The sequence below is a fragment of the Pseudorca crassidens genome, chromosome 17 (genome assembly GCF_039906515.1).
Source record: "Pseudorca crassidens isolate mPseCra1 chromosome 17, mPseCra1.hap1, whole genome shotgun sequence".
Classification (NCBI taxonomy): domain Eukaryota; kingdom Metazoa; phylum Chordata; class Mammalia; order Artiodactyla; family Delphinidae; genus Pseudorca; species Pseudorca crassidens.
Window position 1 is genome coordinate 7,000,244 of NC_090312.1, and position 26,343 is coordinate 7,026,586.

Consider the following 26,343-nt stretch of genomic DNA (forward strand, 5'->3'; position numbering starts at 1 on the left):
TACTGCTTAATGATTGTGAAGCATATATTCAATAAATATCAACTTGGACTGGGCACCAAGTTACAAATCTGCACGTAGGTGGACCTGGTCTTGGTCTAGCCTTTCTGTGTAAGACAAAAGCTCACTGCTTTCACCTCACGGACTGGTCCATCCTCACGAGTCACCGCTAGGAGGTGCGTCAAATAGACTAGTTTTTCAGAATGAGGAAACTGAGGTCCCGAGACAGGAAGTGACTTTCCCATGTTACAAAGCTAAAAGCATCAGCGCTAACACTTGGACTCTGCCGATCCAGTCGAGACACTTCTCGCGCTCTCACCCACAGCCCCTCACCCCATGCCTCATTCTTCCTCGTCAAAAGGCACAAATTATCCTGAGCTTTCCTTCCTTGTAGAGCAACTGTGAGCATTCCACGTGGCAGCCTGGTGGACAATCCCTAAGTTCCTGTGCTAACAATTAGCCATGAGGCTGCCTGAAAACTGCATTTATTAAAGGACACGCAAACCAGCATCAGCATTACCGGCTGGCTTTCTCCTTGGGGATTCGCAACGCTGCTGCTGCTTATGGTGATGAACGAGTTAATAATGAAGATGAAGGTTTCTGGGGGCCTGAGCAGAGGGTAGCTGTCCACTAAAATGGATTAGCCTTGGCCAGCGGGGGTGGCCCTGAGGGGAACCCTGCTTTATGCTCCTCCGGGGACCTCGTTTAGCAGCGACCACCCTGTCATAAGGATCTGTTGCTAAAGGGAAAGCAATTTTGGCCGCCTGCTCGGAAACGCTGACCACTCTGGCTGCCTGGTGATTTCGAGTTTGCAGAGCGGGTCCGGCCCCAGATGAGGGAGAACAGAGGGGAGACAGAAGTCTGGCTTCTCTGCTTCCTCCAGAGCCAACGGGGTGTGTGGCCTGGGAGAAATCACCTCCCTCTAAGCCTCAGTTTCCTCACATACCAATCAGAGTACAGGACTAGGTGATCCTTCTAGAAAGACCATCTGTGATCCTCTTACTTAAGCCACTATGTAAACTGTCAGTAACGACAACTCACCATCGCCTCCACGAGTATTTGCTGTTAAAATGGAGCCAAAGCCAATAAAACCCAAAAAAAACAAAACAAAACAAATGGAGCCAAAGCCTTCAGCAAAAGGCTGAGTTTCCCAGTTTGACACAGTGAGAATTAGCTGAGTTCAGAATGTTAAAATCTCCAAGTTTCAGGGACTGAAACTTTCTCTCTCTCTCTCTTTTTTTTTGCGGTACGTGGGCCTCTCGCTGTTGTGGCCTCTCCCATTGCGGAGCACAGGCTCCGGACGCGCAGGCTCAACAGTCATGGCTCATGGGCCCAGCCGCTCTGCGGCATGTGGGATCCTCCCGGACCGGGGCACGAACCCGTGTCCCCTGCATCGGCAGGCGGACTCTCAACCACTGCGCCACCAGGGAAGCCCTCTTTTTTTTTTTTTTTAAGAGACTAAATAGACTTATCCTTTATTCCAACTGACAAGCTGCAGAGAGCGGCAATCAAACAAACATTCCACCAGGTATCCAAGGCCCTCCCCGGCTAGGCAGAATCCCAGACCCCAGCTCCACCTCACTGTCTGGTTTAGGTTTCTTCCTCCTCCTCCTCCTCCTCCTCCTCCTCGTCCTCATCCCAGCTGAAGGTGCCGTCGGGCAGGCTATAGACACGGACGACCTGCTTGCTGGTGTCCCTGAGGCTGAGGTACTTGCCCTCCTCCAGCTTCATGCAGGTGTCGATGACGCAGCACAGGATGCCCCAGGCGTTCTCCACACTCGGGTTGATCTGGCTGGCAAACTCATTGGGCTTGAACTGCTGGGCGCCCAGGATGACGTGGCATGAGGAGTCTTTCACGTGGTACCAGGACACGTAACCAAGCTTGAGGTACTCGGATCCGGCCAGCAAAGCACAGCAGGTCCAGCAGGCCAGCTTGTAGCTGTTGTTCTTCATCTTGGTGGCAATGACGGCCCCTCACTGAAAACCCAGCTTCTGACGCCAGTCAATGCCATTAGGGTGCCTGGAGTCCCACTCGTTGAGGGTCTTGATGTTGATGAAGGACACAAACCCACTGGCGCCGGTCATGACGCTGTCGTGCTCACAGCGGACGATGAGGTCAGTGTCAACTCCGAGCTTCCACCTGTGGTGACGGCGTGCCACAGAGGCGACCCCATTCTTATCCATGTCGTCCTCCACAAACGGGTTTAGGGTGGGGAAGTGGTATCTTTCCTTCCCCATCCTCAAGTACTGTGGGCAGAAGTGGTGGTTGATGTAGGTTTGCTTCCATGGCCAGGTTGCGGGGCGAGTTGAAGGAGTTACCTTCATCTTGAGGGGACTCGTTGGCTGCCTCACTCACCGTCAGGAGGTCAAAGTCACAGTTTTGTCCCTCTTGTCAAAGAAGAGCTTGGACCCGACTCTCTGGACAACCATGTCCCGGGAATACACAGAGCGGGTGCAGCTCGTCAGTGTGGGCAGAATGGCGTCAGTGGCAAACACGTTCCCGAGTCTTTACCAGCTTCCAGATGACTGGTCCCTGGTGGCGCAGTGGTTAAGAATATGCCTGCCAATGCAGGGGACACAGGTTCGAGCCCTGGTCTGGGGAGATCCCACACGCCGCAGAGCAACTAAACCCGTGTGCCACAACTACTGAGCCTGCACTCTAGAGCCTGCGAGCCACAACTACTGAAGCCCGCGTGCCTAGAGCCTGTGCTCCGCAACAAGAGAAGCCACCGCAATGACAAGCCCGCGCACCGAAACGAAGAGTGGCCCCCGCTTGCCGCAACTAGAGAAAGCCCGCACGCAGCAACGAAGACCCAATGCAGCCAAAAATAAAAAAATAAATACATTTATTTTTTTTTTTAAATCTCTAAGTTTCAGGGGCCACCCCAGATGGAAAGAACTATAATCTACAGGAAGAGGCCTGGGGGACCCTTAACAAACAAACACCTTAGGGGATTCTCCTGATCACACAAGTCGGGAAGCAGTGGGATAGAGGAATGTAGCCTTGATGGTGGTGTGTGGAATCTGCAGGTTCCAGACCCACGGTTCTCGAGCTTGGGAGCATGGGAAGCACCAGGAGCTTTACCTTCCCTGCCACTCTGATGCCATTTCCAGAAATTCGGATTAAGTTGGAATAGGATTTTGTTTTGGGGGTGTTGGGGGTCTTAAGGACTCCCCAAGCGATGTTCATATGCAGCCAGGGTCAAGAACCTCCGCCCCAAACTCAAACTGGCTGTTACTCCTACGTCCTCAATGTTCCTCCTCCACCACCAAGGGGGTAAGTGGCAATCCAACCAAGTTCTGATGTTCCTGCCAGGGCTCTGCTGAGCCATCTGGCGCCTGGTAGAGACAAGGGAGGCCAGAGGACCAAGTTCCACCACACAGCAGCACGGGAGCAAGAGATGGGAGGTTCCTTGTGCATAATGGGGGCGTCGACTGCTCCGTGTTGCCCGGAGATGGGACTCACATTATGTCTGTTCACGTCATAAGTACTCAGTGGAGGCTGGTTGGATTGAAACCTGGGAAGAACCAGGACGGCTTTTAGGAGATCACAGGAATCCTTCAGTCCTAAGATACTTGGCAAATACTGCCAAGAGCAAGTTGATCATTTTATTCAATTTTTAAAAGCAGAAATCGTGGTAACTATAGCTGCTATTTTTTGAGCTCCGACTATGCCCTCTGCACTGGGTTAGACCCAACAATGAGCACCACCAACCCGCACACCATCCGCAGAAATTAGGAGTCTGACCCCATGCGTCTTAGGCAAGGACACTCAAGGTCAAAGACGCGAAGGCTGCACAGCCAGCACAGAACAGAGGTCCAAATCCACGTCCGCTCCCTTCCCCAGGACACGCCAGCCCCACAGTTTATTCAGTAGATTGTCTGATCTCTGTGTAATGAAGCGTCTCCCTCTGCCCATCACCTAATTCCATGTAATCTCCGTGAGCGCTGTCTCTGGAGCACTGTCTCTGTAGGAGAGAGCCGCCCTTCTCAGCCGTCTGAAATGTCTAGACAAGGAGCGGGGGCCCGTCTGTAGGAGGTGGTGTGGCAGTTAAGCGGCCAACGTAAGTCTATTACGGGAGGAGCGTCCATTCTGAGGGTGACCTGACATTTTTTAAATGTCTATTTGCCACCAACAATATCCTTTCAAACGTTCCAAAAATCCTCTAAAACCAACAAAGTCAGCCACAGTGTGAATCAGCCTACCTTCTCTGTCACTGCCTGAGTAGTGCTATTTCAGCAATGAAAGGAGATGTGTGTTTCTGTGTGTATACGCATGTGTGGGCGTGTGTATGTGTGTATGTGCATCTGTGTGTATGCATGTGTGGGCACATAAGTGTGGGCACATGTGTGTACATGTATTTGAATATACGCGTCTGTGTATGTGCATGTGTCTATGCATGGGTGGGCACATATGTGAGTGCATATGTGCATGTGTGCGTATCTATGTTTGTATGTGTGTGAGTTTGCGTGCATGCGGAAACACGTGTGTATATATGTGTGTGGTTTAAATCCTATGGATTTAGAAGCCATAGGGACTAGGATGTGTAGACAAGACAGAAAAGTCCCCAACAACAAAGTGGACACAGGACAGAATAGAAGGACCTGATTCCGTTCATTCCTTTCACGATGCAGAAGGAGAGAAAAGAGCACAGATCTGAAGACACAACCAGGCCTCGAATCCCAGCTCGCCTCTGGTAATTTATCAAATGGGTTATAGGACTCAGAACCCTCAACTACTATATAGAAGGAGAAAATAGCTGTATATGCAACTGATGCCCACCTTGATCACTTGCAGATCTCAGCAGGTCATTTAACTTCTCTGTGCCTCAGTTTCCCCATAGGATTCTTATGATGATTAAATGAGCTAATAAATGTAAAACAAAACATATGGCATGTAATAAGTGTCACTGTTACTCCTAACTCAAAAATATTATTGCTTTGTTCCACTTCACTATCCTGGGAAAGACATCAAAGACATATTTCCTTTAATATTCAAGTTAGAGAAACTGCCACCCCCATGACTGTGAATCGACAAAGCATCCGGTCTTTCTCCTGGGGCTGCCCCCTCTCCGAAATGACTATGGCTCTCCAAGCATTGCTTAATTGTTCTACTAACCCGCTCTGGTTGCAGATATTTCTTCTTTCTCCAGCCATTCACGGTCCAAGTTGTCATTACTCCACAATTTCTTTTACAGAAAGTATCCTGGTTTGTTCTAAGCTTGGGCACAATCTTCTCTGTTCACTTCTCCGCACCCACTACCCCGCCGGTTTCTAACATTGCCTGGGATTTGGCAAACCTTACTCCATGCTAGAGGAATAGCAAACAGAAAGCAACGAGTGGCGTATGTTTCTCCCGAGGTTGTTCCTGGGTCTCACAACTGTTAACTCAAACTTGGGATTTCATTTCACAGCTGGCAGCCTTCCTGGTGGAGGAGGCATCCAACCCTCACTGATGAGACCCCCCTGCCAATCCCTCCTTCAGAGACCAGACAGCCATTCCTTGGTGCACAGAAAGAAGGTCCCCTCCAGCTCCCTGCCCACATCTGGCTCAGGCTGGCTTCTTTTCTGACCCAGAATGTGAGAAAGCAGGGAGCACCCATTTCTTCAGGACACGCCCTGTTCTTCCTTCCACCTACGGGATGGAATCTGATTGCCTAGGACAGACAGGGCAGTCGTTGTTGTTGGCATTTGTTTCTCAACTTAAATAGAGCAGGTTGAGAACACCAAGAGTCCAGCACAAATCCACATTTAGGAGGAGTAATTCTCCAAGGGCTGGGTCAAGAGAAAGACACGCTCAACTTACATCAAAAGGTCAAGTGGTACTTCCCTGGTGGTGCAGTGGTTTAGAGTCTGCCTGCCGATGCAGGGGACACGGGTTCGTGTCCCGGTCCGGGAAGATCCCACATGCCGCGGAGCGGCTGGGCCCGTGAGCCATGGCCGCTGAGCCTGCGCTCCGCAACGGGAGAGGCCACAACAGCGAGAGGCCCGCGCGTACCGCAAAGAAAAAAAAAAAAAAAAAAGGCCAAGTGCTCCGTTCAGCAGAACAATAGGTGGTGGGTTTTCCTGATATGAAACCAAAGAGCTTCAGTAGTAATTTTCCAACAGATAATTAATGCTCCCCAACTGCAGGAAGCAAATGTTATCAGTGACCCCAAAATGTCCACATTCCAATGAAAGAAAAAAAATTAAAGGCCCTATTCCTTGGGTACCTCATCAACAGAGATGTGGTGCAGACAAAGTGAAATGTGCTTTGTGAATTTTAGAACTTTTAGCAAATTAGGGCACAGGGAGACCTTGAGAGGAAGACAGCAATTCTTCAAATCTGGTAGTTAAATCCTAGAGCAGTGACTCAAAAAACTTAAGAAACATCAATGTGTTTTTGCCCCAAGCTGGTGCCGCCAGCCAGACGGGGAGCATGAGGGGAGTTGCCTACCTTGCAAGCTGTTGTGAGGATTAAATGAACAAACAGATGTGAAATCTCAGTGTAAATGGCTGTTCTACCCCCATCACCTTTCTTATTTCCACAGTGCCCAGAACCGCACCTTATACACTGCAGAGTCTGAGATGAGTTCTGTACAGTAAGTGATGAATATAAAGCTGGAGTCTGAACAACAGGTGAATGGTACCCTGCTGCCCCAAGGTCAAAGGAAGCGAGGGCTCCCAGGGGCCTCAGAGGTCATGCCGGCCAATCCCCCTGCTCTGCAGGAGAGGGAACCTGTCCTGAGCGGCCAAGGAGCCTTCCCACGGCCACACGACGACCCTCCTCATTCCCAGACGGGAGGTCACGCCGCCTCCTCTTCTGCTCCAGAGCTCCCTGTGGGATCAGGCCGAGGCCGGGACTCCTCCTGAAATTTCAGCCTTGCCTCCCTCCTACTCCTTCCCTATCTTGCACCCTCCACCCTCCACCAATGCTTTTACTTGTAGGCTCTCCTTCGAAAATCCCTTGCACTCAGATCCTTGTCTTGAAGTGTCTTTCTTGGAAGAAACTGCCCTAAGACAGACCCTATCACTCTAGCACCCCTTCTATTGGATGTCTTTTTTTTTTTTTTAACTGAAAAATGTTATTTTATTTTGAATCCCAGTTTTAATCTTTTCATGCTTAACTTTTTTGTTTGTTTGTTTTAATTAATCTTTATTGGAGTAGAGCTGCTTTACAGTGTTGTGTTAGCTTCGACGGTACAGCAAAGTGAATCAGCTATACGTATACATATATCCCCTCTTTTTTGGATTTCCTTCCCATTGAGGTCACCACAGAGCACTGAGTAGAGTTCCGTGTGCTATACAGTCGGTCCTCATTAGTTATCTAATGCTTTCTGTAGATTCAGGAAGTGTCTGCAGGGTTTCAAAGCTACTCTAGATATTCTGGACAAAATTGGTAGTTTTCAAACTGTCTTCAGAAGCAGCAAACCATTTTTCAGATGAAGCAAAACCTTCCTTGGAGCCACAATGTAGAAAATAGATACGAGCCCCTTGCTCAGTCCACAGATGGTGGGACTTGAAGCCCCTTCTGTCGGTGTTCTCTTTACCCCCGTCATCCCCAAGTCACCTCTTGAAGATGTGAATACTCAGTGAAACCCTACTGGCAAACAAGCAAATTGAGGTGTTTGCTGTGATGCCTCCTGATTTGACTCTGGTGCTCTAGAATGCAGTTCTCAGGTCAATTTCTATTTTTGTAGAAGAAAAGCAAACGGGTCCCATTCCTCCTTGTTTCAGCAGGTGACCACTGCTTCCGTTCCTGGCACCATTCCCAGACCCCTGGCTGCTCGCACCCCACCCCCTTGCCAAGCTCCACTATCAACCTCAGGTGACCAGGCGAGCTGCAATCTACTTTCCTTTTACTGCAGCTTGGGGTCTCATGCATCACGCTGCCAGATGTGACCAGAAGCCTTAGCAGTCAAATGCCCACTGCCGTTTACAGTCTGAATTCAGAAGTGGCGAGCACCTCTTTCCCGGGGCAAGCCTGCCTTTCTGCAAGAACTCACCATCCGTCATTTCACTGACCAGCCCTCTCCCAAAAACACATTAAAAGGCTCAAAGAAAAGTAATGTAGCCCAGCAGTGCACTGTAATAGAACAACATTTGCAGGGAAGCGTAAATGACCTGACTCCCTGTCCTCCAGAGCAATGGCAACTTGATACCACCCGCTTCATTTATAAACTACTTTCACACTCATGAAATCATTCCTATTTTCCGGCAGAAATATTTATGCCTGAGGTTCTTTGAAAACCCATATATATACTTCAAAACCCAAATGTGCCAGGGAGACTTGGGATGTGCCAGGGAGAAAGTGACCCAGAATGGCCGTCATGGGGAACAGCGGTTGGGTACTGGGACAGTAACGGGTTGCCCTGACTGAGAGAAATTCTTTTACCTCAAAGGCCAGGGATATTGAAAAACTTTTCACACTTCGTCAGCTCGGAGGAGGAGGCAGATTGTGGCTTCAACAGAGGCAGCTGCTGAAGGCATCGCGGCAAAAACGAAAAAATACGACCTCCCCAGCATCCGTGCAGAGCTGCAGTGTCACAAACAGCAACAGACCTAGAACCTTTGAAAGACGGCAAAAAGACGCAGCCACAAAACGTGCAGTTTGAACTTTCTACATCATTCCGAGAAGAAGAATTTTACATTCTTGGGGCATCAGCCCAGTTAGGAGAAAGCCCACGTTTGATATATACTGACAGAGGCAACGCGAGATTCACATCCCAGAAGGGAGTATGGGAATGGCAGAAGACGGGACCAAGCTTCAACACACACCCATAACCTGTCAGAGCCAGCGACTCCTTTCTCAAGACTTCTTTAGGACTGTTGTGAGGCGGGATTATTATTTAACACCTGTATGACACCTCAAAGAATCTGTGATCTGAGAGGCAGAGGTTTAGGGGATCTGACAAAGCTGAGTTTGCCCCCATTACTTGCTAGTGTGACCCAGGGGAAGTTGATTACTGTTTCTAAGTATTCGCTTCATTTGGAAACGGGAATAATGTCTAATTCACAGGCTGGCTGCAAGAATAAAATGATGCCTGTAACTTTCCTGACATAATGTATGAAATAAAACAGGTGGTTGAAAATGTCAGTTCCTCTCTTCCTTCTTCTTGCACATTGTGCGACTGATAAACATATATACAATCTATCACATAAAAAAAATCATCTGCTCGGAGCCTTCTTTCTGATGGTGGATGACACCAAATTATACCTTGATCTAATTGAACACCACTGTCATCATCATTTAGTGAAGACCCACTGGGTTGACTAAGTTTTGAATGACTGGGTCTGTTCACTTGCATCTTTATGCTCAGCTCTGCTGTTAACAGCCTGTGGGATTTTAGGCAAGTTAATTAAAAAGTCAAAGTCTCATTTTGCTACTGTGAAATGAACATTTATAGCTGAGTAATATTCCATTGTATAAAAAAAGAATGAAATAATGCCATTTGCAGCAACATGGATGGACCTAGAGATTACATACTAAGTGAAGTGAGTCAGAGAAAGACAAGTGTCATGTAACATGGCTTATATGTAGAATCTAAAAAAATGATACAAATGAACTTATATATAAAACAGAAATAGACCCACAGACATAGAAAACAAACTTACAGTTACCGAAGGGAAAAGAGGGAGGAGGATAAATTAGGAGTTTAGGATTAACATATACACACTATCAGATATAAAATAGATAACCAGCAAGGACCTACTGTATAGCACAGGGAACTATACTCAATATTTTGTAATAACCTACAAGGGAAAAGAATCTGAAAAAAATATATATATGTATGTATATATCTATACATATAGATCACTTTGCTGTACACTTGAAATCACTTTGAAATCACTTTGCTGTACACTTGAAATCACTTTGAAACAACTTTGCTGTACACTTGAAATCACTGAATCACTTTGCTGTACACTTGAAACTAACACAACATTGTAAATCAACTATATTTCAATTTTTTTAAATGAACATTTAGCCCAGTGATCTCTCCTTTCCCTTCCAGACCATTTCCAGAGAACGTGTTACAGACACAAAGTGTAAAGGGAGTTCTGACAGAGATGAAGATACGGTGGGATGCTTCTTCTTGGAGCTGAGTGTTTGGGTATCACCACTGCACGAGGTGGAAACTAACCCAGAAAAGAAAAGAGCTGCTTGCAAAAGTGAAGCACATCTGACAATAAGTGACGGGGAAAATATTACATATGCAGATTCATCACCTATGAGGATGTGCTCAATCGTGTTGAAAAGAAAGATCACCAGTTATTAAGGTAAACTCCTTTTGGTTTACTCTGATCAAGAAATCCAAGCAAAATTCCATTCTGCTCTCAGGTTGGCTCACCTTCATGAGTTCTCTATGATTAACCCTAGCGATAAGTGACACACCATCTCACCACTCCTCACCCCAGAGACACCATCACTGCCCTCTCCTCTAGACAACTCATCCTATACCTCTTCCACTTCCTCTCTCATAGAAGTGGTACCAAATTGTTCAAGAAGTCTTTCAAAAATATGCAAAACCTTTGCTGTTTCATAATTGCCTACTGAATGCAAGATCAACTCTTTCATGGTCTTCCTTAGAGTCCTTGAGGACCAGCCTTGTGCCGGGAACTACGCCAGTTAGAGAATAAAGGGGTGAGTGGAGCCTGGTCCTTGCCCCCAGAAGCAAAAATTCTGAGTGAGATGCAGAAGACAAGCCAACAGAGCATGTTAATATTGGGGAGAGATGCCTTATGGAAGAAAGTGCTGTTGCAGGCGGAGGAGGAAAGATTCCTCCTGACACTGTCATTGGGGATGACCTTGAGGACAAAGTACAGTAACCGACGGACGTGTTGAGCACACCCCATAGTTTCCTGCCTTCCTGCCTCTGTTCACGGTGTTTCCTCTGCCCACATTCCACCCCATTCCCTCCTTCCAGATAAAACCTTCCTAACATGGGTCAAGCAACAACTCCTGCCGGGAATTTTCCCCTACACACCCAGCTGGAATTACAGATTTCCTCCTGAGGGATTGCTCACAGTGGGCTGCTGGGCGCTCTATTTAGCTGTCATTTTATTTTCTGTTCTTGTTAGAGCCACTTGTTTACATGTGTCCCCCAGCTCAGCTGTGGGCTCTTAGAGAGCAGACTCCATGCTTTATTCATCTCCTTAGTTCCCATAGCCCTAAGTACAATGCATTGCATCTAGTAGGCAATGGATAAACAGCGGCTAAATTGAATTGTATTCATAGTCAATCCTTGTTTAAAGAGAGCAGCTGAGGTTCACCCTTAGCGTGTAGAGAGGGAAGTACATGATAATGCCTTATCCTGGGCATCCCCAAACCTCAGACTTTCTGCTCAGGTCCAGGTGTACTTCCTTTCATCTTTCTTCCATGTATCAGCTCGTCTGCAGGCTCCACTCATTCGTACCTTTGAAATGTATACAACTGGGACTCTCTTTGTTCCATGTGTGGATTCTGTTCCCTACTTTGCTTGTAACTATTCTACACTTTGATTTTCTCTTGTTTTTTCAAGCGTCACTAAAAGTTACTTCTGTGTCTTGCCCGTTTCTTTTCTTACCTGTGTCAGGCTCCTCTTGTTGAGGACCCCTTGTTGAGGGGTTTGTTTCCCCTCTACAAAATAAAACTTTTCTTCCCCCAAACTGTACTTTGTCATCTTCTTTTCCCCTGGAAGCTAATCAGAGGAAGCAATATAACCCTCAACAATGCTCTCATCAGGGAGTTGATGATCCTCTGAAAAGGTTCTCTCCACGTGGCCCAGGGTGACCACTCAAAACTCCCCCTCTTCCTCCCCAGAATCTTTGGTCCATGCATCTCACCTCGGACAGCCAAAGGATCCTTGCTGACCAGTCTTAACACATAGATTCTGTTTGTGATCAGCTAACCCTCTATCTGCTCACAGATAAGGATTTTGCCTTAGTCTGTACCTTCTATCTAGACTCACAGCCTGGTTTCTACAAAAGAGCTGCCGTTTGTCACATGTTCCTGTAATTTGCTCTCATGAGTCAACCTCCTTAACATTCTTTGAAACTTCACCATTATCTTCATTTCCATTTCAAGTGCCTCACCTGGATGAACCGACAGCACCTCACCTCACTCAAGTCTTAACCTCTCTCCAACCCATTCACTATGGAAACGGTCTCCTTTTTGACTACATTTGATTGCACTCCAAAAGTAAAAACTATTTCAGCGTGCTCTCTCACCCTCAATCTCTATCTATCTACCTACCTACCTAGCCATCCATCTACCTAGCCACTACCTATAATTTATGAGTTGTATAATATAGATTTATCATTACCATTACTTAATATCTCAACACAAGACATACATTTCCATGAGGCTCACCATTAATGATTATGAACAGAATTCACATTCTGCTTTTCTCTTATTCAACAGAGTCACTTACTCACCCTTCCTGTGTATCAGGCAGCGGACTCTTGCACGGGGCAGGGGCTGAACTGGGTCCGATGACTAACTCAGAGCTGGTGGTAAGTCAGGCACATTCACACACCTCCACCCCCGAGTCCTCCAGGCAGTGGATCAGAGCTGTTTCTCGCTTCCCGGGCATCTTCCTCCCCACGTGACCCCAGCAAAATGCAGCTGCGCTCCAGGGCTCCGCGTAGCCTACACAGGGAGACACTCGCTTAGACAACAACCCAGGAGGCTCACGGTCCTCAATTCACGGATTTCCACTTCCTGGGGAACCTACAAACCAGTGGGATTTGATGTGGACACAGGACTCTGTTAAAGCAGGATCCGCTCGGTGTTTTACTGTCGTTGTTTCACTGACCCTGAGAATAAGGGATATGGAAGACGCCCTGGCATCACTGTATGGAAGACGCGACTGGGCTGCTTCTCCTCGGGCCCCTTCCTGAGGCTTTCTGCTCTTCCTCACCTCTCAGCCTTGGGGTGCCCCTGGGCTCTGACCCACTCGCTTCTCATCGCCCTCCCTCGTTAGCAGACCCCCTATATTCCCATGACTTCAAATGACATCTGTTTTTCAAGTTTTTTTTTTTTAATTAAGTAAGTGACATAAAGTGAAACGCATATATCTTAAGTGTACCGTTAGATGATTTTTGACAAACATATGGACTTGCATAACCAATATCCCAACCCCAAACAAGATACAAAATATTTCCGTCGCACCAGAAACTTCTTTTATATTCTCTTCCACTCAATTCCTGACCCTCCCCCAGAGACAGCCACTCCTCTGATTTCTGTCCTCCGAGTTTTGCCTATTTGTAAACTTCATACAACTGGAATCATACAGCACATCCTCTTTCCTGTCTGTCTTATTTTGATAAGCATAAAGTTTTCAAGATTCATCCTGTGTTGATGAGTGAATTAGTAGTTCCTTATTTTTCATTACGGACACGTGTTCCACTGTGCAAATATAGCACAATTGGGTTGCAGCTCAACTTGAAGGGAACTTAGAGGTTGTCACTCCCATCTTTACAACAAGAAAAAAACTGAACCATGAGAATCAGTGATTTCTGTTAGACCCATCAGAGAACTGAGGTTACGGGGAAACTACGGCCCTAAAATCTGGAGAGAGAGGTGAATGCAGAGTCTCATCTGAGAACAGAAGCATCTGAAGCCAGAAACTGGTGGGAACACTTGCATGGTAATTTTGACAAATCGGTGGAGGCTGAGGGGGAGTAGCCTGTGTCTTAGGGAGGCCACCACACCTTTGCAGGTTTTAGCTCCAGCAATCCTAGTGGGTCCTCACACTGCAGAGCTGAGAGAGGTTCCCTTGTGGCCCTGGCAGGTGGAAGAGAACAGTAATCCTTGTGAAATGCCCCCAGCCCCTTATTCACAACAGAGTCCAGCCCTCCAGGGGAAAATATTTCACCAGCATTCTATCCCACCTTGGAGAAAAGCATCTGCAACCAAACATTTCTGGTACTAACTTCTGTAAGGCTGAGGTGCAAGGCCAGGCTGACCCTTCTCCAAAAAGACCTCTCTGGACCCCCATGGTGGGCACTAAGAACTCTTTCTCCAGCCCCTGGCCCAGCCCTGTCTTTGCAGATATGACACTATATTAAAAATATCTGCCCATCTATTTGTCTTCTCTATCAGAATATGATCCTCAAGGCAAAGGCAGTGCCTTGTCCATCTTGGTGTCTCCAGGACCACAGCAGGACTTGCACTTGGAGAGCCCGCAGATCATTCAAGTGCAAGTGTGTGATAATTTGAGTTAAAAGATTGTCTTTGTAGTGAGGGGGAAATGAGCTCAAAATTCTTCTTCAATTTAGGAACTCATGATATTTCACAGAAATCCGGTTCTGTAACTTGGTCCCGTGTGTATAAGTCTCCTCACCACCTAAAGGTATGAGTCTTCATGCTTCCTTCCTTCTGTCCCATTTATTTCGTATTATCTATCACTCTCCTAGGCACGGCAATGACTTCTAAAGCTTGAGGTTTCAGGTGCCGAGGGCAAGAGCAGGAAGTTCACAAAGCAAAAATACAAATGGATAATAATTCTATAAAAATATTTAACCACACTAATTATAAAAAGCTGCACTCGTACAATAACACTAAAATATCACTTCTTCCTTCAATTATCAGTCTTTTTAAGTGAATGTTCCCAGCTGCTGATATTCAGCAAAACACAATCTCCAAAGTACTAATGCGTCAATGCCCGCAATGAACCCGTTACATAGATGTGACCTCTATTTCACATTCAGGGAAATGAGTCTCCAGGAAGATAAAGCCTCTGACTGTTTAAACTGTCCATCCCCAATCCCAAACCCTCTTCATCTCTTAAGACTATTTCCAGGTATTATCTCTTTCAGGAAACCTTCTAGGATAGAGAATCTTAAGCTGGCACACTCCATAATCTCCTGTGTATAGCCCTCCACCTCCGAACTTGCACAGCATTTCACATGCATTTGTTTAACGATCTTCCTCTCCTTTCATGATCATCATGAAAATATTGACTGCTTCGGTTAATCTCTGTATACCCTCCTCCCATCTTCTGCCACCGCCATACCGTGAACTAGCCAGGCTCAGTGAACGTGCGTTAAATTAAAGACTGAAAGATGGCGAGCCACATCTGAACCTTTACCTTTCTGACCTCAAAATCCAGGCTCTTTCTATTATAAGACATAATGCAGCCTTGCTGAATTTATTGATGTCTAGCTGCTGATGGGCTTGGAAATACAGCCTACAGGGCAGGCGAGCCAAAATTCCTCTCCTTTGCCTGGTACGTATGATACACCCTGCCTGAAAAACAGCTTGCTTCACCTTTCTTTGGTAGACAAAATTTCAGCAATAAACATCGTATTCTGTAGGGAATGAGCATCCTCCTGGAAACCCACCTGGCCTTTCACTGCCAGGCAACGAGAGAGAGGCTTTTCTTTTTTTTTTTTTTTTTTTTTAACATCTTTATGGGGTATAATTGCTTTACAATGGTGTGTTAGTTTCACGAAGTGAATCAGCTATACACGTATACATATATCCCCATATCCCCTCACTCTTGCATCTCCCTCCCGCCCTCCCTATCCCACCCCTCTAGGTGGTCACAAAGCACCGAGCTGAGCTCCCTGTGCTATGCGGCTGCTTCCCACTAGCTATCTATTTTACATTTGGTAGTGTATATATGTCCATGCCACTCTCTCACTTCGTTCCAGCTTACCCTTCGCCCTCCCCGTGTCCTCAAGTCCATTCTCTACATCTGTGTCTTTATTCCTGTCCTGCCCCGAGGTTCTTCAGAAAAAAAAAAAAAAAACAGTTTTTGTTTTGTTTTGTTTTTTTAGATTCCATATATATGTATTAGCATACGGTATTTGTTTTTCTCTTTCTGACTTACTTCACTCTGTATGACAGACTCTAGGTCCATCCACCTCACTACAAATAATTCAATTTTGTTTCTTTTTATGGCTGAGTAATATTCCATTGTATATATGTGCCACATCTTCTTTATCCATTCCTCTGTCGATGGACACTTAGGTTGCTTTCATGTCCTGGCTATTGTAAATAGTGCTGCAATGAACATTGTGGTACATGACACTTTTTGAATTATGGTTTTTTCAGGGTATATGCCCAGTAGTGGGATTGCTGGGTCATTTGGTAGTTCTATTTTTACTTTTTTAAGGAACCTCTATACTGTTCTCCATAGTGGCTGTATCAATTTACATTCCCACCAACAGTACAAGAGCGTTCCCTTTTCTCCACACCCTCTCCAGCATTTATTATTTTCAGACATTTTGATGAGGCCATTCTGGCTGGTGAGAGGTGATACCTCATTATAGTTTTGATTTGCATTTCTCTAATGATTAGTGATGTTGAGCATCCTCTCATGTGTTTGTTGGCAATCTGTATATCTTCTTTGGAGAAATGTCTATTTATGTCTTCTGCCCATTTTTGGATGGGGTTGGTTTTTTTTGATATTGAGCTGCATGAGCTGCTTGTATATTTTGGAGATTAATCCTTTGTCAGTTGCTTCATTTGCAAATATTTTCTCCCATTCTGAGTGTTGTCTTTTCATCTTGTTTATGGTTTCCTTTGCTGTTTAAGAGCTTTTAAGTTTCATTAGGTCCCATTTGTTTATTTTTGTTTTTATTTCCATTTCTCTAGGAGGTGGGTCAAAAAGGATCTTGCTGTGATTTATGTCATACAGTGTTCTGCTTATGTTCTCCTCTAAGAGTTTTATAGTGTCTGGTCTTACATTTAGGTCTTTAATCCATTTTGAGTTTATTTTTGTGTATGGTGTTAGTGAGTGCTCTAATTTCATTCTTTTACATGTAGCTGCCCAGTTTTCCCAGCACCACTTATCGAAGAGACTGTCTTTTCTCCATTGTATATTCTTGCCTCCTTTATAAAAGATAAGGTGACCATATGTGCATGGGTTTATCTCTGTGCTTTCTATCCTGTTCCATTGATCTCTATTTCTGTTTTTGTGCCAGAACCATACTGTCTTGATGACTGTAGCTTTGTAGTATAGTCTGAAGTCAGGGAGCCTGATTCCTCCAGCTCCATTTTTCTTTCTCAAGATTACTTTGGCTATTTGGGGTCTTTTGTGTTTCCATACAAATTGTGAATTTTTTTGTTCTAGTTCTGTGAAAAATGCCATTCGTAGTTTGATAGGCATTGCATTGAATCTGTAGATTGCTTTGGGTAGTAGAGTCATTTTCACAATGTTGATTTTTCCAACCCAAGAACATGGTATATCTCTCCATTTGTTTGTATCATCTTTAATTTTTTTCATCAGTGTCTTATAGTTTTCTACATATAGGTCTTTTGTCTCCTTAGGTAGGTTTATTCCTAGATATTTTATTCTTTTTGTTGCAATGGTAAATGGAAGCGTTTCCTTAAGTTCTCTTTCAGATTTCATCGTTAGTGTATAGGAATGCAAGAGATTTCTGTGCATTAATTTTGTATCCTGCTACTTTACCAAATTCATTGATTAGCTCTAGTAGTTTTCTGGTAGCATCTTTAGGATTCTCTATGTATAGGATCATGTCATCTGCAAACAATGACAGCTTTACTTCTTCTTTTCCAATTTGGATTCCTTTTATTTCTTTTTCTTCTCTGATTGCTAAGGCTAAAACATCCAAAACTATGTTGAATAAGAGTGGTGAGGAGAGTGGGCAACTTTGTCTTGTTCCTGATCTTAGTGGAAATGGTTTAAGTTTGTCACCATTGAGAATGATGTTGGCTGTGGGTTTGTCATATATGGTGTTTATTATGTTGAGGTAAGTTCCCTGTATTCCTACTTTCTGGAGGGATTTTATCATAAATGGGTGTTGAATTTTGTCGAAAGCTTTTTCTGTGTCTATTGAGATTAATAAATGGTGTTTATTCTTCAATTTGTTAATATGGTGTATCACACTGATTGCTTTGTGTATATTGAAGAATCCTTGCATTTCTGGGATAAACCCCACTTGATCATGGTGTATGATCCTTTTACTGTGCTGTTGGATTCTGTTTGCTTGTATTTTGTTGTGGATTTCTACATCTATGTTCATCAGTGATATTGGCCTGTAGTTTTCTTTTTTTGTGGCATCTTTGTGTGGTTTTGGTATCAGGGTGGTGGTGGCTTCATAGAATGAGTTTGGGAGTGTTCCTCACTCTGCTATCTTTTGGAAGAGTTTGAGAAGGGTAGGTGTTAACTCTTCTCTAAATGTTTGATAGAATTCACCTGGGAAGCCATTTGGTCCTGGGCTTTTGTTTGTTGGAAGATTTTTAATCCCAGTCTCAATTTCAGTGCTTGTGATTAGTCTATTTTCTATTTCTTCCTGGTTCAGTCTCAGAAGGTTGTGCTTTTCTAAGAATTTGTCCGTTTCTTCCAGGTTGTCCATTTTATTGACATAGAGTTGCTTGCAGTAATCTCTCATGATCCTTTGTATTTCTGCAGTGTCAGTTGTTACTTCTCCTTTTCCATTTCTAATTCTATTGATCTGAGTCTTTTCCCTTTTTTTCTTGATGAGTCTGGCTAATGGTTTATCAACTTTGTTTATCTTCACAATGCACCAGCTTTTAGTTTTATTGAACTTTGCTATTGTTTCCTCCATTTCTTTTTCAATTATTTCTGACCTGATCTTTATGATTTCTTTCCTTCTGCTAACTTTGGGGTTTTTTGGTTCTTCTTTCTCTAATTGCTTTAGGTGCAAGGTTACGTTGTTTATTTGAGATGTTTCTTGTTTCTTGAGGTAGGATTGTGTTGCTATAAACTTCCCTCTTAGAACTCCTTTTGCTACATCCCATAGTTTGGGGTTGTTGTGTTTTCATTGTCATTTGTTTCTAGGTGTTTTTTGATTTCCTCTTTAATTTCTTCAGTGATCTCTTGGTTATTTAGTAGTGTATTGTTTAGCCTCCATGTGTTTGTATTTTTTACAGTTTTTTTTTCCTGTAATTGAGATCTAGTCTTACAGTGTTGTGGTCAGAAAAGATTCTTGATATGATTTCAATTTTCTTAAATTTACCAAGGCTTGATTTGTGACTCAAGATATGATCTATCCTGGAGAATGTTCCATGAGCACTTGAGAAGAAAGTGTATTCTGTTGTTTTTGGATGGAATGTCCTTTAAATATCAATTAAGTCCATGTTGTTTAATGTGTCATTTAAAGCTTGTGTTTCCTTATTTATTTTCATTTTGGATAATCTGTCCATTGGTGAAAGTGGGGTGCTGAAGTCCCCTACTTTGATTGTGTTACTGTCGATTTCCGCTTTTATGGCTGTTAGCATTTGCCTTATGTATTGAGGTGCTCGTATGTTGGGTGCATAAATATTTACAATTGTTATATCTTCTTCTTGGATTGATCCCTTGATCATTATGTAGTGTCCTTCTTTGTCTCTTGTAATAGTCTTTATTTTAAAGTCTATTCTGTCTGATATGAGAATTGCTACTCCAGCTTTCTTTTGATTTCCATTAGCATGGAATATCGTTGTCCATCCCCTCACTTTCAGTCTGTACGTGTCCCTAGGTCTAAAGGGGGTTTCTTGTAAGCAGCATATATATGGGTCTTGTTTTTGTATCCATTCAGCCGGTCTATGTCTTTTGGTTGGAGCATTTAATCCATTTACATTTAAGGTAATTATCAATAGGTATGCTCCTATTACCATTTTCTTAACTGTTTTGGGTTTCTTATCGTAGGTCTTTTCCTTCTCTTGTGTTTCCTTCCTAAAGAAGTTCCTTTAGCCTTTGTTGTAAAGCTGGTGTGGTGGTGCTGAATTCTCTTAGCTTTTGCTTGTCTGTAAAGGTTTTAACTTCTCTGTCAAATCTGAATGAGATCCTTGCTGGGTAGAGTCATCTTGGTTGTAGGTTTTTCCCTTTCATCACTTTAAATATGTCCTGTCACAGCCTTCTGGCTTGTAGAATTTCTGCTGAAAGATTAGCTGTTCACCTTACGGGGATTCCCTTGTATGCTATTTGTTGTTTTTCCCTGGCTGCTTTTAATATTTTTTCTTTGTATTTGACTTTTGATAGTTTGATTAATATGTGTCTTGGCATACTTCTCCTTGGATTTATCCTGTATGGGACTGTCTGCACTTCCTGGACTTGACTATTTCCTTTCCCATATTAGGGAAGTTTTCAACTATGATCTCTTCAAATATTTTCTCAGTCCCTTTCTTTTTCTCTTCTTCTTCTGGGACCCCTATAATTCGAATGTTGGTGCATTTAATGTTGTCCCAGAGGTCTCTGAGACTGTCCTCCATTCTTTTCATTGTTTTTTCTTATTCTGCTCTATGGTAGTTATTTCCACTATTTTATCTTCCAGGTCACTTATCCTTTCTTCTGCCTCAGTTATTCTGCTATTGATTCCTTCTAGAGAATTTTTCATTTCATTTATTGTGTTGTTCGTCATTGTTCGTTTGCTCTTTAGTTCTTCTAGGTCCTCGTTAAACATTTCTCGTATTTTCGTCCTTCTATTTCCAAGATTTTGGAACATCTTTACTATCTTTACTCTGAATTCTTTTTCAGGTAGACTGCCTATTTCCTATTCATTTGTTTGGTCTGGTGGGTTTTTACCTTGCTCTTTCATCTGCTGTGTATTTCTCTGTCTTCTCATTTTGCTTAACTTACTGTTTGTGGTCTCCTTTTCGCAGCCTGCAGGTTCGTAGTTCCCACTGTTTTTGGCGTCTGCCCCCAGTGGCAAATGTTAGTTCAGTGGCTTGTTTAGGCTTCCTGGTGGAAGGGACTGGTGCCTGTGTTCTGATGGATGCGGCTGGATCTTGTCTTTCTGGTGGGTAGGACCGCATCCAGTGGTGTCTTTTGGGGTGTCTGTGAACTTATTATGATTTTACGTAGCCTCTCTGCTAATGGGTGGGGTTGTGTTCCTGTCTTGCTAGTTATTTGGCCTGGGGTGTCCAGCACTGGAGCTTGCTGGTCGTTGAGTGGAGCTGGGTCTTAGTGTTAAGATGGAGATCTCTAGGAGAGCTCTCACCAACTGATATTACTAAGGGCCAGGAGGTCTCTGGTGCACCAATGTCCTGATCTCGGCTCTCCACCTCAGAGGCTCAGGCCTGACACCTGGCCAGAGCACCAAGACCCTGTCAGCCACATGGCCAGGTATGCAGGGAGTTTCTTGCCTTTTGGGATGTCTGAGGTCTTCTGCCAGCGTTCAGTAGGTGTTCTGTAGGAGTTGTTCCACATGTCGATGTATTTTTGATGTATTTGTGGGGAGGAAAGTGATCTCCACGTCTTACTCCTCTACCATCTTGAAGGTCCTCCCCAAGAGAGGCTGTTTCTTAACACACACCTCAGTCACCATAATTGGCACCTTACTCCTATTCTCTCCTTCTTTCTGCAGAGTCCAGGCTCCCCAGATAAGTGAACTCTAAAATGAACAATCTCTTGAGTCTTTTTAATGCTCCAGGAAAATAGGCTATTTTACCTGCTTTATCACTTTGAACCTCAAACTAATTCTGCAAGGCAGACTTTAGAATATTATTCAATATTTTTTTTCAGCTGAGAAAATTGTGGTTCAGAGATGTAAGAAACTTGGTTCAGGGTCATCCAGAGAGGAAGAGACTTGGAGTTTTAATGGGGTCTGTCTGACTCCTAACCACAATGCCATATTCCAGTCTAGGCCTCCTGCCTTTCCCTTTATGCTTTGTGACTCCATCCTGCCACTGGTGGCCCGACCCACTGACACCGTGGATCTGCACTGAAAATGTTGTATGCTCCCACTTCCAAATCCAGTCACTCATTCCGTTCTGCTGCCGAGTGACAGCGACCTCTGCCCCCTTGGAACAGCACCCCACCCCCTGTCCACCCAGTTACCACTTTTCTGGGCCTCTTCTTTCTCCAGATTCAGCACAATCAAATTTTTCCATTATATTAGCCGGCTACAGGTCAGCACCTCTCTCAAATTGAAATTTACTATAGATAGCCCGCACACCACTTTATTTTTCTTCCTCTGTGTGTACCTTTCCGAAAATAGAGATGCTTTATTTCTCTACCTTCTCATCTTCTCGAGCAGCTCAGGTGGACGAGTGGAACCACAGCCATGATTTCTCCTACAGTTTCTTCCAGCCAGTGTCTTCCTCACGATAATTGTTATTCAGCTGAATTTTAAAATCCCAGATGGAAGTAAATACATGCCAGGCGGCAGGCAATTTCCCGGGAAGAAAGAAAGGGAGCCTGCCAGGCAGATGAGATAGTTATACTAAATTTAATTCCCTAGGACACCTACAGGGGAAGGAGGGAAGGAAAGACGAGGAATTGTTTACGGAGCACCTACTATGTGTCTGGCCAGTGCTAGGTTCTTCACAACCCACCGTGAGATATTTTCTACACCTTTAAAACTGAGGGATATATGGGGTAGACAGGGATTTATCAGAAACTAAGCTCATTACAGATCATGCATACCCGTTAGGGAAATCTGAAGTGCTTTCTGCAGTCTTGGGGAGCCAACCAGTCACCAACACCAACAGGTCCCACCCTAAGACTTGAGTCTCCAAATCTCAAGACAGCACCGGGAAGTGCATCAACAGCCTGCGGCCAGAGGCAGGCGTGTCTGAAGAGTGTGGGTCTTGGACTTGGGGGCCATTCAGTTCCACCCTGCCCTTTTGGCTCAGCCTCTAAGGTTAGGCGCCATCTCCTGTCCTAGGGGACCAGTTGGGCTCCCTGTTTAGAATTTGAACCCACTGCTTACTAATCTGACTTCCCCTGAAAACTCCCATGTTTCACTGCAGAATATAAATGGGTTTGATTATAGGATTCTGCCCCAGACACCACTCAGTGATGCATACTACCCAGTATATGCGCAGCGTTACCTCTCTAAGATCCAGAAAACTGAATTCTTAAAGATGCCCCCCTCAAAGGATACAGGTAAGAGACTGCAGGAAAACAAGGTAATCGCCCCAGACCTGCTGGGGTGAGGAGTTGAAGGAGGGACGTGCAGGCTGACCGGCCTCTGGTTTAGCCCTTCATACCCCCAACTCCAAACTCCCAGGGCTGAGGGGTTACCACCTAGGAGACCATCCCCAACTGCTTCTTCTCGCAGCTCTAGAATGAAACTCTGACCTGAAAAGTGCCTGAGGGAGGGAGGAGGGAAAACCGAAGTGCTTGTGGTCCTGATAATCATGCTAATTATATAATCCTTCCATGCGACTGCCTAACTTATTCTCTTCAACTGTGTTTTACGCTAGTTTCCTTGTTTCCTTCTCTTCTCTGTTTCTTTCCCACCATCACACAATGTCCCAAACACTTCATCATGCTTTTCCCACATTGTATTCCTGAGGGTCCCGCAGGTAACACAGGACACATTCAAATTAGGAGAATTTTAGGGGAGTTTAATAACAGGTCTATTTACAGAGGTGAAGGCAGGACATGGGCAGACCACAAGGGCAGTGCATTGCTCTGGGCTTGTAACCACCCACTGGCCTGCAGGGGTTAGGGAAAGGAAGGATTATCAACATCCAGAAGGAGAAAGTCTAATGGAAAAGGACCCCTTGGCCTTCCTTCTAGAGATACAGCCTGAGTGAGGAGTGAACCTCCAGCGAGAATGAAGATATACCCTGACTCGACTTTCATTCCTCCCATGTCCTACTGGGCTTCCCACTGGCTGAACCCACTACGTGTTATCTGATCTAATCCCTACAGGTCAACTTCCGGGGGCAGCAAGGAAATTAGTAAGCAAGACTGGAGACCGATGACATTACCCAGAAGCCTGGTCCTCACCCAAATCACTGAGGAAGGAAAGAGGTGGCTCACAGGAGGCAGTGCAGGGCAGAAGACATTTAAAGATAATTAAACGTACTTGTAATCACCGGTTTTACTTGTTGGTTTCTGGCAGCTGCAGAGGAGCAAAGAGTGTTTCTGCTCATCTTCTCATCAGTAGGGCCCAGCCCCAAACCTGGGATGTAGCCCGTGCTCAGCAACTTGTAGAAGAAAAAGAGTAAAGGTACAGGGTGACCGAAGCGAGTCACAGGTCCTTTCAGGTGTCATGGTTATGTTTTGGTTTTGGTTTTGGTGTTTTTTTGTTCTGAGCATTTGGACTGGATGATCTCTAAATCCACAAGAACACAGGGCATTCTTGTGGCCATGACAGTAACAACGTTTCATTCATCTTTGTCGACGAACTTGAAAAATGCCCATGGTTGTTATTCAGGCCCTGGGTATTCCGGTTGGCCTACAAAGACCCCTAACAGGAACTGGAGAATCAGGCGAAGTTAACAAGTGAGCCCAGATCTTCCACTGCCGAAAGCCCTCCCAGTTGAATAGGTCATTCATGCCTTTGTTAATTCACGGCTCCCTTATCCCATCTGTCCTGCTATGGCCTCCATGGCCAAATTTCCAGCTATTCAGAAAACCACAGCTGCCTCGGCTGCCTGAGCATGATGATTTCTCGAGAAGCCAAGCATATTATATGAGAAAGAGACTGTTGGATTCATCTCATCTGGGGCTTTCTCAGTTTACAAAAAAATGCTCTGTGCATACACCTAGTACGGAGGAAGGAACTAGCATTTATTAAGCACCTGTTCTGCTGTCTCATTTAATCCCTGCAAGAGCCCTTAGACCATGAATCCCCTGCTGTGTAAGGAGGAGAGGAGACATGCCCGGTCTAGATGGGACCCCAAGCAAGGAGGTCACTGTCACTGTCTCCCAGAAAATCAGTGGCAGAGCAAGGGGATAAGAAGTCCAGACTTCCTGATCCCAATCTAGCATTGTTTCTGGAAGCATTTGTCAAATGATTACTATAGTCAGCTTCCACACATTTTTTTTTTTTTTTTTTTTTTTGGCGGCACGCGGGCCTCTCACTGTTGTGGCCTCTCCCGTTGTGGAGCACAGGCTCCGGATGCGCAGGCTCAACGGCCATGGCTAACGGGCCCAGCCGCTCCGCGGCACGTGGGATCTTCCCGGACCGGGGCACGAACCTGTGTCCCCTGCATCGGCAGGCGGACTCTCAACCACTGTGCCCTCCACACATCTTTTGGGCCAATTTCAGTGTGTTGAGCATGGCTCCTTGAACCAAAGACAGCTCAGAAACCTCCGTTCTTGCTGCTTGGTAGCTAATAAAGTCTATTACACATGCTATAATAGTGATGATAGTAATAATATTAGTACTGGTCATTTAATTTAATAGTAATAATAATAATAATAGGAGGCAATATTCTGGCACAGTTACTCTGTGCTTGGCCCTGTAGTAACAACTTTACGTTAATCAACTCCTTTACATCTTATGATAACCTTCTGCCTTAGGGATTAATGTTATCCTTGTTTTACCAATGAGGAAACTAAGACATCAGAGAAGTTAAATCACTTGGTTGATGTGGGACAGGGAGTAAGTGGGGAAGCTGAGATTCAACAGACTCTGATTCCAGAGTCCCCGTACTTTCCCAGTCTTATCTGCAAATACCAGCAGGGAATGTAGGGCAGTGTTTTAATAGGAGTATTTTATAGGCAAGGATCATGAGGCTGGAGAGTGGAAGTGACTTGCTGATAAACGGTGTACTGTGTCAGTGGTTAATGAAAGGGCCTAACCTATCTGCAGAGTCAGGATTCTTTCCCAGGTCCAGCATCCTGAGAATGTATGTCCATATGGGTACTTGCAGAAATTAAATGAGATAACGGACATGGAAGCATAGAGTAAGGAACAGTTCCTCAGCTATTACTGGTTCTTTGCATTTTAAAAATTCTGTCCTTCAATGCCTGAAGTCCTTTTAGAAGGTGGTAGAGCCAGGACTCAAACATAGTTTTCCTGACTCAGTCCTAATGCTCTGATATCTATATATCTATAGACCTCAGGCTTGGCCATATGACTTTTGGGAGTAATGAAAATGTAAGCAGAAGTAACAAGTATAACTTGTAATAAGTAGGAGTTCTAATGTAAGAGGGGAGCTGCCTCAAGACCAGAGTATTAGGCTACTTGGGCTGCCATCACAAAATACCATAGACTAGGTGACTTCACAACAGAAATGTGTTTTCTCACACTTCTAGAGGCTGGAGGTCCAAGATCAAGGTGCCAGCATGGTAGAGTTCTGTTGAGACCTCTCTTCCTGGCTTGCAAAGTGCCACTTTCTCCTTGTGTCCACACATGGCAGAGAAAAAGAGAGAGAAAAAGCTCTCTGGTGTATCTTCTTATAAGGGCACTAATTTCATCACGAGGGCCCCACCCACATGACCTCATCTAAACCTAATTATCTCCCAAATACCACTACATTGGGGCTTAGGGCTTTAGTATATGAATTTGGAAGGAACAGAATTCAGTCCATAGCAGCCAACAGTTGTCCAGAAAGAGGCTCTCCCTAAGCCTGGGACCAGAAGCGAAGACCTTGTGGAACAGAGACACAGCTGACTCATGACGGACAAGTATCTTGGTACTTGTAAGCCACTGAAGCTTTGGGGCCATTTGTTACTGCAGCATGCCCTGGCCCATCCTGACTAAAAGACCACCCTACTCCCTAACATCTAC

General features: G+C 44.9%; 1 long non-coding RNA gene and 1 pseudogene across 2 annotated transcripts in view; both read right to left on the reverse strand.

Moving 5' to 3' along the window:
* Positions 1-26,343, reverse strand: part of LOC137210483 (uncharacterized) — a 223,411-nt gene that overhangs the window by 114,128 nt on the left and 82,940 nt on the right. For both annotated transcript variants that reach the window (XR_010936569.1, XR_010936568.1), the window contains exon 2: positions 12,391-12,604. This is a non-coding gene — a long non-coding RNA (uncharacterized lncRNA). The remainder of the gene's footprint in view (positions 1-12,390; positions 12,605-26,343) is intronic.
* On the reverse strand, positions 1,446-8,466 carry LOC137210658 (eukaryotic translation initiation factor 3 subunit D pseudogene; annotated as a pseudogene).